Source organism: Gavialis gangeticus, unplaced genomic scaffold (assembly GCF_001723915.1).
Source record: "Gavialis gangeticus isolate Ggan-Ray unplaced genomic scaffold, GavGan_comp1, whole genome shotgun sequence".
Classification (NCBI taxonomy): Eukaryota; Metazoa; Chordata; order Crocodylia; family Gavialidae; genus Gavialis; species Gavialis gangeticus.
Window position 1 is genome coordinate 116,451,800 of NW_017729032.1, and position 12,757 is coordinate 116,464,556.

Consider the following 12,757-nt stretch of genomic DNA (forward strand, 5'->3'; position numbering starts at 1 on the left):
AATAGCATTAGAGGTTTAGGTTGGTGAGAGGTTATAGCAGTTTTATACCAAGCAATAATATTAAATGTCAGCTTCATACTCAGTTCCATTCAAACAACCATGCAAAAGATGCCTTCTCAAATAATATGCTAGGTCATTTCTTCATTAGGCTTCTTAACCCTTGGCACATTGAGGATAATTAAATTTCAGCACAATATATAAATATCAATAAAGGATTAAAATGTGACAAGAGATGTAGAATAAACCATGAAAAGTATAAAATAAAAATATAAAAAGAAAAGAAAAGAAAAGGGAAAAAAAAGAAAGAAAAAGAAAGAACAAGATGCAGCACGTATCATTACTGGATGGCTTTGGCTACAGAACATGAACTTTATTAAATCTAGTAGGGAAAAGCCCAGTTCCTGAAGAGGGAGCAGCTTAGAACTGTAGTTTTGCTATGCAAGGTTGGAAGGAATAGTTTCCACTAATGAAAAAAACAGATGGTGTGAAACATGTTTTACACTCTTACCTCCTACATCAAGGAGTAGAATGGGTAACCAGGCACAAGTGCATATTTATTGAGCATTTGTCTACTTCAGAGACAATATTTGTCAAAAGGAACAGTGACAATACCATGGCTTCCATACAGCAGCGTGCCTGAAAATATACAAGAAGGGTCATATCTCCCCTTCCCCCCTCCTCGTGAAGCCATAAATTCCTTCCTGTTAGTACAGAAGTTCCTTTTTGTGGATCCCCTGCTTGGGTTTATTAACAGAGTGAAAGCTCTTACATTTTCTAAGTAACAGCCTTGCTCCCCTTTCCTTCTACCTGTTGGAGGTGGGTATTATAAGGCTGAAACCACCGCCTGCCCAGCACCCTACTTGCATGTGCCATTGTGGGGAACCAGATGGTCTCAACACTGCCTATCTCAGATGTTTTCTCACCCACCATGGCTTGATGTATATCTATTTTAATACTTGGGAATTGGGTATAGGCTGAGTGATGATTTTGCCGGGTCCTCCCCTAGAGGGGTTTCTTCATGGGGCTCCTTCTCTCCTTATACTCCACCCTTACCACATCCCTGATGATATGTGTCTAAGCTAGGATCTTGTTTTGCCTGAATATGCCACTGGCAATTGCTGGCTGGCTTACTGAATAAGGTTCATGAGTTAAGTCCACTCAGGCTCCCTGAGACCAGCCTGCAATTAATTCCTTATAGGACCCAAGGTCCCTTCATTGAGATAAGTCCATTCTAAAGTGAATAAGACAAACCTCAAATCAGTTCACTCCTTTGGTTCTTGGGTTGGTCTAATTGAAGTCAGCCTACCTAGGGTCCACCAGATGCTCAAGAAAAAAAGTGGGAAAATATTAAATTAATTCAGTCCCAGTTCCTGGGTCAATTAAATTAAATCAGCCCTCCAAGGATCCTTCAGACAATCAATCAATTGGAGTTGCATCCTCCCCCAGTTCTTAGGTTCATCTACTCAAAAATTAATATCACCAGGGTTCTTACCCTGCTTCATTTTGCCAAGGTCAGGGTCAATGAACATTTGCAGGGAGTGGATCTTGGCCTCCTGCTGCTCTTCCAGCCTGATGAGAGAATGAAACACCAGCCAAAAAAAAAAAAAAAGACAAAAAAGAAGTGTGAGAATCAAGGGGGTATGCCCCTGAAGACTCACAGAACTACTTACAATGGCTGCAACCTCACTCTCCCTTGCTCCTCTGCCAGCTGGCCATCATCTCTGCTGTTTCAGTCCTTTCCCAGCTGTTCTCAGGCTATCCCCTGGCTCAGCATATCTGAGATTGTATTGGTGGTCATCTGACCACCCTCACCAGTGTGCTCACCAGTTTTTTCCATGGTTAGCTGCAGGCTACTGTTGGCTGAAAAGGCCTGCGGCATCTCCCTGCTCTGCCAGTTGCAGCTGTTTTTCAGCTGTGCCTCTCCAGGGCCAGAAATACTTCCTGTCGTGCTCCATCCACCAATCCAGAGGAAGCATGTACTGCAGAAGCATGTTGGCCTGCTGCTGGCTCCGGCTGGGCTTTCCTCAGCACCTGTGGTAAGTGTTCCGCACACGAGTTCCTCGGGGCTTTTCTCCTTCCCCAGTCTCTTCTCACACAACCCTTCAGAGAATGGACTAGGAATGCCTGCTCTACTTATGAGTATATGGTTACAGCTTTATCCCTTTGATCAGCAGCTACAGGAGAAGAGGGTTGAACTGTGTAGGAAGTGATGGGGAAATCTCCTCCAGATTTTTGAGTTCTGGTGAGGCCCGTGAGAGGTATGTGATCTGGGAAGATCCAAAATATCTGGGAGCAGAAATGCTTTCTTTTGGGGAACCCCATTTTATTCTCTATCCATGGAAGAAGGCATATACATTTTTTCAATAGTAATCTCAAAGACTGTTCATTGCAACAATACATTTTTTTCCTCCTGGAAGGGTTGTATTATTGCTTTCACTGTTTTATTTTTAATAATGTTTTTATGAATTAATAAAGGCTTTTTAACTCATTTGAAGAGGCATCAACAGTTTCGCTTAGTTTAGTTGATTCAGATATTGAATTGTATGTAATGCAAGTCCATAGAGCCCTACATGTAATTAAAACCATCAGTTCTGTGTTAATAAAGCAGTAAAGTTTATTAATTTTACCATGATCAAAGAACACAGAATACTACAAAACAACATACTAGTTTTACTGGAGCAAATAAAACAGTATATTGAAAATGAAACTCATTGATACATCTGTTTCCACAATTGCTTCATGTGGTTCTTGTCATGTACTGTAACATTCTGAGTGGAATGTATTACAGCCCATATAGTTTCATAAACTCTCCATGAGAGTTTTACCTGAAAAATGACTGCAGCATCATGCCCTCGGTTTGTAATTATCACACAATTCCCTTATTGCAGTAAGTATAATAAAAATGAAGTATTGTATTCTTGTGTATAGTTCATTTTTGTCTACAGCTATCACCACCATCCATGATTTGCTTGTAAATACTGTTGCCTCTCAATCACGTCTCTTAAAAAAAAAAAACAAAAAAGAAACCCCCTTTCACGTACTTTCTAAAGTAGTTATTTCACTGTCTTAACTGCATGCAAAGAAAAAAAAATTTTTATGCACACATACCAGACATGCTTCATTTGACTTTAGGCATCAAGCAGTACAAGATTTCAAGAAAACGTTATACCCTAATGCTACACTTGATGTTGCATTACAATGGAATTCCCATGGAAGTGCACATATTATAACCTCTACATTTGTACTAAATGAGTTCTTCATGGTTCATGTTACTGCAGTGAATACCAATGGGAAGAGCTACAGCATTAGTGATGATCTGCATAGATTGAACAACTTCATTTTCTCATACTCCTGTTGGAATTCTCTGGCTGAAGAAAATTATGTCTGCATTGAGAGAATTACTTAGACTCTGGATATGTAACCTGAATATCATATAAATCAGTGATTTTCTCATACAGTTTTCATATCTATCTGTTTAATTACCAAGCCATAAATTGTTTTCAAGATTTGGATTATTATTGTCATTTTGCAAAAATACCAGGATTAGAGATATGGACAACTAAACATTTTAGACACTTGAAAATGGAAAAGGGGACTGCATCAGCTGTTATATAACTTCAGGATTGAAATTAAATCACCCAAACTTACTTTGACCCTTAACAAACCAGGGTCATAGCTTGAGCAGTTTTACCAGGTTGTATTGCTACAAAATAATGCAGATGTAACAACTGTATCATATTAATGTTTAGTAAGAAGAAGGCATTAATTGGGGTGCCCCAGGGGTCTGTGCTGGGTCTGATATTATTAGAGCCTTCATTAAAGTGTTGGATAATGGGATTGAGTGCACACTTCAAGAATTTGTGATAACACCCGGTTAGATGGATTTGCAGACACTCTGGAGGGGAGGACTAGGTTCCAAAATGACATAGATAAATTGCAGAAATGGTCCACAATCAATGAGATAAAATTAAGCAAGAACAGATCCAAAGTACTTTGCTTGGGACATAATAGTTGAGTGCACATATACAGACTGGGAAATGATTGGCTAGGCTGAAGTACTTCAGATAAGGACCTAGGGATCATAAGCTAAATATAAGCCAACATTGTGCTCTTGTTGCACAAAAGCCTGTTAATATTAAGTTGTATTAACAGGAGCATCTCTTGTAAATTGAGGTAAGTAATTCTTCTGCTCTATTCAGTACTGGGAAGGCTTGGAGTACTGTGTTCTTTTTTGGGCCCACCCCTCAAGAAAGATGTAAACAGATTGGAAAGACTACAACCAGAGAGTGACAAATGTAATTTGAGGTCTAGGAAATAAGACTTATGAAGAAAGGCTGAGAGAACTAGAGTTATTTAGTTTGAGGGAAAAAAAGACTGATTGGCGGATTTGAGAACAGTCTTCAAATACCCAAAATGATATTATAAAGGGGACAGAGATAGACTTTTCTCTGTGGCTATTGGGAGCAGGAATAAGAGCAATGGCTTCAAGCTACAGCAGAAGAAATTTAGGTTGAATATTAGGAAATACTGTCTGACTATAAGGGTAATTAAATATTAGAAGAGGCTGTCTAGAGAAGTTGTAGAATCATCATCCTTGGAAATTTTCAAGTGGAGGTTAAACAGACACTTGACTGGAATGTTTTAATCATGCATAATCTTGCCTTGAGCATGGGGCTGAACTAAATTAACTTGTCTGGTCCCTTCCAGACCTACTTCCTTATGAGCTGATAGATAAGCTCAAATTGATATCCTTTGGCAGTGATAAAATCATTGCCCTCAGATTGTTAGACAGGTCTACTACATGCAAACTTTCACTGACACCTAATGCATCATGGTTTTGCTCCCACTTACTACAGGCCGTGTCTACATGTTCATTTCCTGCACAGTAAGCGGATTTTATATCAGACTTTGCATGTGCAGACATTATAGCTCAACAATGCTGTGTGTGGACTGACTTGGGACTAGATTTCATAGATATCATAGACATTAGGGTGGAAAGGGACCTCGGAAGATCATCAAGTCCAGCCCCCTGCCCCAGGGGCAGGAAGTCAGCTAGGGTCAAAGGACCCCAGAAAGATAAGTGTCCAAATGTTTCTTGAAAGTGTCCAGAGTAGGTACTTTCACCATCTCTGGGGGGAGTCTATTCCAGGCCTTGGGGCCTCAGACAGTGAAGAAGTTTTTCCTTATGTCCAGCCTAAAATGGTCTTGGAGAAGTTTGTGACCATTTGAGCTTGTCATCCCTTAGGGCACTCTGGTGAACAGATGTTCCCGAAGATCCTGATGCATACCCCTTATATACTTATAGGCTGCCACCAGGTCACCCCTGAGCCTGCACTTTTCCAGGCTGAAAAATCCCATGGCTCTCAGTCTATCTTCATAAGGCCTGTTCTCTTGTCCTCTGATCATGCACGTGGCTCTTCTCTGGACTTTCTCAAGCTTCTCCACATCCTTCTTGAATTGTGAAGCCCAGAATTGGATGCAGTAATCCAGCTGTGGCCTCACCAAGGCTGAGTACAGCGGGAGGATGACATCTTGAGATTTACTTGAGAAGCATTTATGGATGCAAGCCAGAGTTTTGGTTGCTTTACCAGCTGCAGCAATGCATTGGTGGCTCATGTTCATCTTGTAGTCGATCATGACCCCCAAGTCCCTTTTGGCCATGGTGCTAATGAGCCTAGCACTGCTGAACCTATAAGCTTGATGCAGGTTTTTTTTTTCCCTGAGGTGGAGTACCTTGCATTTTTCCGTATTGAATGTCATTAGGTTTTTATCCACCCACTTTCTAAGCCTATCAAGGTCATCCTGGATCAGCAAACTTGGCAAGTCCACTTCTCACACCAGTGTCCATATCATTAATAAAGAAGTTAAAGAGTATAGGCCCAAGGACAGAGCCTTGGGGGACCCCACTGGTCATGGAATAACTAAAGCCAGTCCACACTGTGGCAGACCAGTAGGGGGTGCTCCTGCATTAAGCCACCCACCTCACTGTGCCCAACTACCTTCCAGGGTCCAAGTGTCTCCCTGGGGGCGCCTCACATCTGGCTGACCCCCTTCCTGGAGCACACCCACTAGCCTGGGGGTTCCACTGCCACCACCCAGGGCTCTGGACTGATTCTGGCTCTGCACCCCCTGGGAAACACAGACCTAGTAGCCCTCAAGGGTACTTGATTCACTTCAAGAAGTTGGGATGCTTCCCTCAGTCAGAAGCTCAGTCAGCCAAACCAAGGGGACCCCAAGGCATAATAACCCACTCCCAATAAGTCTCCCACACTAGGTACAAAGGAGAACTTTATTGGTTACAGAGGGTATGGTTAGAATAGGGTACAGGGTAGAGCAATGTCAGAGAAATACCAGAGAGCAAACTCCCACGGCTGGGTAGCCTTCAGTCATGCACCTGAGTTACTAGCTATATACCTAGTTAGATCTCAGGTAGTTTATTCACAAGTATCATCCAGAGGCAGTTGGAGATTCCCTCTGGAGGCAGACAGTTCCTTGATCATGAGTTTTGAGAGAGAGAGCAAGTTTCAGATTATACAGCTCTTCTCTGTCACTGAGTCTCCCTCATGGCTGCTGCCCCCTCCTCCTAGGCAGTCCTTAAGTTATATAGCCCTTGTGACCTCATTTACCTGGTCCAATGGAGGCCAGCACCTGTTGGCTATCAGCCAACCAATTTGAAATACATCACTAGTTGCCGGGCAGACTCTAGCTCACAAGGGAGCAAGCCCCTCACCCAGGCACGTGATACCAGTCGCTTAGGCAGAGGGAGCAGGTTTCCCCCCTCCCTCAGAAATGTATCCAAGTCAGGTTACCCAAAGAGATAGGGTAAAGGTGTGTCTTCTCTTCTGGGCCCATCCTAATCAAATTGTCACAGAACAGAATTTTTGGGGAGAAACAAAGGTGGCCTTCTGCCACACACAACCAGGGTTAGAATGCAGTAAGGCATCTACACATGCCTCACTGTGCACTACTCAGACATAAATTTGCAGTAGTAAGGCATCTACACATGTGCCTATACTGTGTAGCACTTTTCGGTTACTGCACAGTAGCCTCAGTTACTGCACAATAACAGGGCATGTCTAGACACGCCCACAATGTAAGAGCATTCTCATGGACAGCTAAGGCACAGCAGTCAGATGTGAGAAATAGATTAGGATGCTACAAATTGAGTAAGTTGCTTTTATGTTGGTACCCACACATGCAGTCTACACAGTTGCAGCCCCTGCATTTGGTGAAGTACAGGATTTACTCATTACCAAGGACCCTGGTTTTCTCTGATAAAAACAAAATTCCCAATTTTGGGTTTAGATAAGTAACCCAAAATCTAAATTTTTCCATGATTAAAATGAAACACCACTATATATATAAATCCCCTAGCCCCTGTGCTTCCTTCCTGTCATGCAATGAAAGCCCAGGGAGATGGACAGAGAGGTAGAAACACAGTAATGGGATCCTGGTTTTCTCTGGTATGTGTATATCTATATCTATATATGTGTGTGTGTGTGTGTGTGTGTGTGTGTGTGTGTGTGTGTGTGTGTGTGTGTGTGTGTGTGTGTGTGTCTAATATCAGGCACACACACGTACAAACACATATTTTAAACTAGAGAAAACCAGAGTCCCTGCTCATTACAGTGTTTCTAGCAGGACTGTGGCTAGCCATCCTCTCCCACATGCAAATATACTGAGGGCAGCAGGTTTCAGCATCAAGATATTCTCATAGGCTGCATAATCTTTACTTAGAACAAAACTGATGAACATGAGGCATCTCCCTTCCTAAATTCCCTATGGAGCCCTACAATTTTATGTTGTACCCATCTCAAATCAGTTGCTAAATGTCAAACTTTTCTAATTGTGCTTCAGTGTTATAATATAAAACCTAAAACATTCCCTTGATGGTCTACAACAAATGTGCCTAAGTAGTTTTTTGTATATGATGCCTATCAAATCCTTTTTTATGTATTTATTTATTTTTTGGTGTAATAACATGGTACCCAAATGGTTCTTAAGCTTAAGCACTATTTTCAGTTTGCTGAATTGCAGCTCATTGGCTAGTCCAGTTTCTTATTTGTTTATTTCATGCTATATCTCCTTGTGCTGTTTTTTATCATCCAAATGACCGATCAGAATAAACTAGTTGGAAAGTTGCCTTTGATGTCTCCTTTTACACCATTTATGGGGCTCTGTGTGGTTTTTCATTTTGAGGGTCATTGGCTTTGAAAGATGGATCTATCAAATTACCTCATGAATCTCACTGCCAACCCTGGATTGTTTCCTCCAAGATGTTTAGATGTTTTCTAGTGTTTTATTCAGGTTAGTTACAACAGTCCAAAGTCTGACAGTTACAACAACTTCCCCATGGAAGCTCTTTCACAATTATAAATATTTCAATGTCAAAAAAAGTTTCATAGTATTCATTTTTTTAAATTTTAGCTTCAGTCCCTTAGTTCTAATTACACCTTCACTTACCACCCAGCACAATTAATCTTTCTTCTTGGGATTTATGTTCTTCAAATATCTGTATTCTGCTACCATACTTTTGTCTTCTCCTAAACATTATTAACTCTTTTAATCTTTCCTCATAAATCATTCCTCCAGCCTTCTGATAATGTCTGTTGTTCTTTGAACTCCTTCTGAGTTGTCAGTTTGTTTTGGGTTTGTTTGTTTTTTTTCTGGTAAGACAATGCTCAGAATAGAAAGCAGTGTTTTAGCCATGGTTACACTAATGAGATGGCTTACTTCCCTGACTGGAATGTATCCAGAAAGTAACACTGGCCCTTTTATACGGTAGATCCAGGTTTGAAATGCTGCCTGCTATCAAGCCTAGTTCTCTTTCTTCCCAGTTTTCTGTCTGACTATTTCTTCTTTGCAGCTTTCATGCTGGGTGACTGTGTTTGGGAATAAATTATTACTATTTTTTTTTTTTCAAAGAGAATCTCGTATGTTATTTCTTGTCTGTGTTTCTAACCTGAGTCTTTTTTTTTTCTTATCCCTATCTTCACTGGCATTTATCATGCCTCCAAAATTATCTGACCTAAGTAAGGGTGCATGATGTCCAAAAAACTTGTCCAACAGCTCTCCCAAATATACAGTTGGTATAATAAAAGAAAAAATCCTGCTTCCAAAATTAATACATTTGTTGTATTTTATCTTTTTAAAAGGGACTTCTGTACACTTTTCTGAAATGGTTCAGGAAATTTTAGAGGAGATACTCTGCAATATATCCATTTAAGGTACAATTAAGGAAGCAAGGAAGTGAGGGTAGTGATCCTTTGCTTACTCCCAATTTTAGGTTATTCCAGGGTTTGAAGTGATCCTTAACTTCATTTAGATAGCTCTGAGGCCAAACTTACAGAGCGCTGCTAGGTTGTTGTTTGGGAGAGTTGTGGGGGAAAGGCTCCAGAGTATCTGCATGCGGGCTCAGCAAAGGACAGAAGCAGTAGTGGTGGGCAGGATCCCCTAACCCCTGTGCTTGCTCTTTGTCCTGCAGGGAGTGCCCAGGGAGATGGACAGAGAGGTAGAACTGACCCCTGCACAGCACCACTGCATATTGCAGGCCATAAACATGACCTTCATGGCCCCAGCCCCCCACAGCTTGCCTCCTAATCTTGGCTTGCAAAGAAACCCCCAAGATTCAGTCTTATAGCGGTTCAGTTTCTATGTTAAGAGAATCTTCCCTCCACTCAAACTTTTAGGGTCCTTTATGCTTTTCTTGTTCTTATATTCAAGGTACAAGGTCTGGAATAAAATGAAGCACCCCATCCCAGACTGTCAATATCCACTATGCCAGTGATTCTCAGCCAGGTTGCCATGGGATCCCAGGGTGCTTTGGGAGTTTTCAAGGATGATGTGGGATTCTATGCAATGTTAACACTGTAGATTTGCAACATGATTCCCAAGATAAGCCAAGAGATTTCAAATAGGAACGCACTATGTTAAAAATATTTTCATTTGCTGTGCTTTTTCTGAGTTCTTTGCAACAGAAAAATTGTTCTATTGTTTTTTCTGTAGTCAAAAAAATGATTGAAGACTAAGAGGTGGCATCTTCTGATGATTGCCTTGAATTTAACAAGAGAAGCCGTAAGTCTAAAAAGGTTAAGAATAGAGTAACTGCACTGTGCATAGCCATCTGTGTTTAAAAAACACACTTCATTTTATTCGTATACTTGTAAATCACTGTACATGTTTTTAATACCTTGATATACCATATTTTAAAATGAAGGAAAAATGATAGGGAAATAGGAAGACTGGATGGCTCACTAGATGATTAAAGAGTTCGTTGTTATTATTTATTATTCTGTAGTTCATTAAAATGTGCCAGATGCCTCACTATATAAATTAAGAACACAATGAAGAGGGAACGAAACAGGAGGATAAGGGCAGGCTACAGTCATACCAATAGGATTGTAAAATTCCTCAGCCCAGCTGACTAGAACACAGATCTATTGTTTTTAAAGCATAAAGATTATTTGTATTCTTATATAAATATTGAGTTCATATACTGACTTATGATTTATAGAAATCACCACAGACATATATTTTAGAAAGGCACTTTTTACTGAGGCCCCCGTCTAAAGCTAAATGAACTGAAGAGAAGATTTTCTATTGATCATAATTGACCTTGGACCATGCTTTTACACTAAATCTCTCCCATATCAAAACCTTAAATTACTAAGTCATTACCATGTGATAGATTTATAATGAAAAATGTTAGTGCTATCAGTCCCATTTCCAGTGGGCAAATGTCTACAGCCCCAGATCTGCCAACTGCCACATTATGGAGCAGCTTCAGCTGACAATACAAAGAATAACTGTTGGAGGATGTATGCATGATAGAAACATTTACACTGTGGCCTGTAACATATTCCTTACATTACACTGACATAGAAATATAGAATTACTCACTTTCAATAGGATTTATACTCCTAAGGCTGATTCAATTAAAATGCCTAAAATGGCCTGATGCAGTTAAAATGCCTGCAACATCTCATGTGTTCAGCATCCCACACTTTAAAATGGCAGTGGCAGAGGGGATCTTGGGGTCAAAACCCACACTGACGAGTGGGGCAGCACACATGGAGGCAGCATGCACCATCCAAAACCAGAGCTTGGCCAGTCAAACCTACTCTCTGGCTGCTGGCAAGGCTTCCTGCCATGGCCACAGCCCCAGGAGGACCTGATAACCCTAGATAAAGCTGGTGAGGATAACACAGATGCTGGCCCCAACCTTCCCTACCCCACCTGCAGTAACTGGCCACATGCGAGAGCGTACATGGCATAGGCATTCCCCAGTGACAAGTAGCAGCAGCATAAGGTGTACCGCTGCTACTTGTCCCTACAGAAACAATGTCCGTGCTTGTCTGAATGCAGCCTTAGTGGGCAAACCCCAGATGAATCCATTTATATCTGTATGGACTTGTCCTGCCATCTGCACATCACCAGAAATCAAAGGCCTCTATGTAATTCCCAGCACTGTGTGACCCTGAACAGACAGTTGATGCTAGTAACATAACAGTGGAGATTGGAGTGCCAGCCCCAGGTGCTGACTGTGAAAAAGCACCAGAATACCTGCACCGGGAGTCTTTATTAGAGCAAGGGCAGCCCTACACTGCATAGACATAGGAACCAGGCAGCAACAGCCCTGTACCCAACAGTGTATCTGATAGTTGTGGGTGAGAGGGACAAGCAGACTGGTGCTCTGGTCCCCACCCTTTTTGGAGGAGTTTCTGTCAGAGGCACATATAGCCCTACACCCAGTAGCATACCTGGGGTAAAGGAGGGTAAAAGGGGGACCCAGGGTGAATCTTTAGGACTGATGCCATCTGAGCTGACACTGCTACAGTAGCAGCAATGGCAGCAGTATCATCTCCCTTCAGTGTACAGAAAGCCCAAGACTTCCCTTCCCATCCTCCCACCCTGGCTACAAGGTCTACAGTGTTCAGCATCTAGCTCAACTCCTCCATGACCTGGGCAATTCTAATTCATGTGAATGGAAGAAAGAGATTAACAGCTAGTAGCTAGCAATGGTAAAGTAGTTAATGGCCTTCCTGCTCATTATGGCAGGTAAGGAAAACCTAGATAAGCAGAAAATCAGAATCATACCAACTTAATCACCTACAAAAAACAAAACTGAGCTGATTTTCCAGCCTGCTTGGTACCCCAGTTCAGAAGTCTATATATACTCCACATATTCTTAATTTTAGGCACGTCTCATTGAAATCAGACTTCATAGCTGAGTGATTTGATGTAGAAGAAGACAACTTAGAATATTTTTATATACTTTGCACAAGTGGGACTTGTTCACACATGCAGGCAGATGCGCTTGCAGCAGCTCAAATAGGAGTGGCACAAATTTGTACCAGGGACTTGAGCCTCATCTCACGTGCCTGAACATGCACTTTGGTGTGGGGCAAGATGTGCCACTTAGGGCAAACTCACCCTGCCCAGCTCCTCCTGCATCTTCAGCCAGGGGGAACTGAAGGCTGGGGCCAGCACGTGTGCTGACCCCAGCAGTATAAAAAGCTGCCCTAGTGAGCAGCTCAAAGCTACTTGCTCTCAGGAGCTTCTGAGACCTAGCCAGTTGACATATGGGGACACTAGCCTCCTGTGCCAGATGGACAGCTGTAATAGCCCTGACCTACAGTGGACTCTGCACCCTCTATCCACTGCAGTAGTCTGACAGTGGAAGCTGATGCCTACCTGTGACCTGCTGCCATTTGTGACAGCATCTGCCCCCTTGGACCCACAACCCCATGTCTGCACA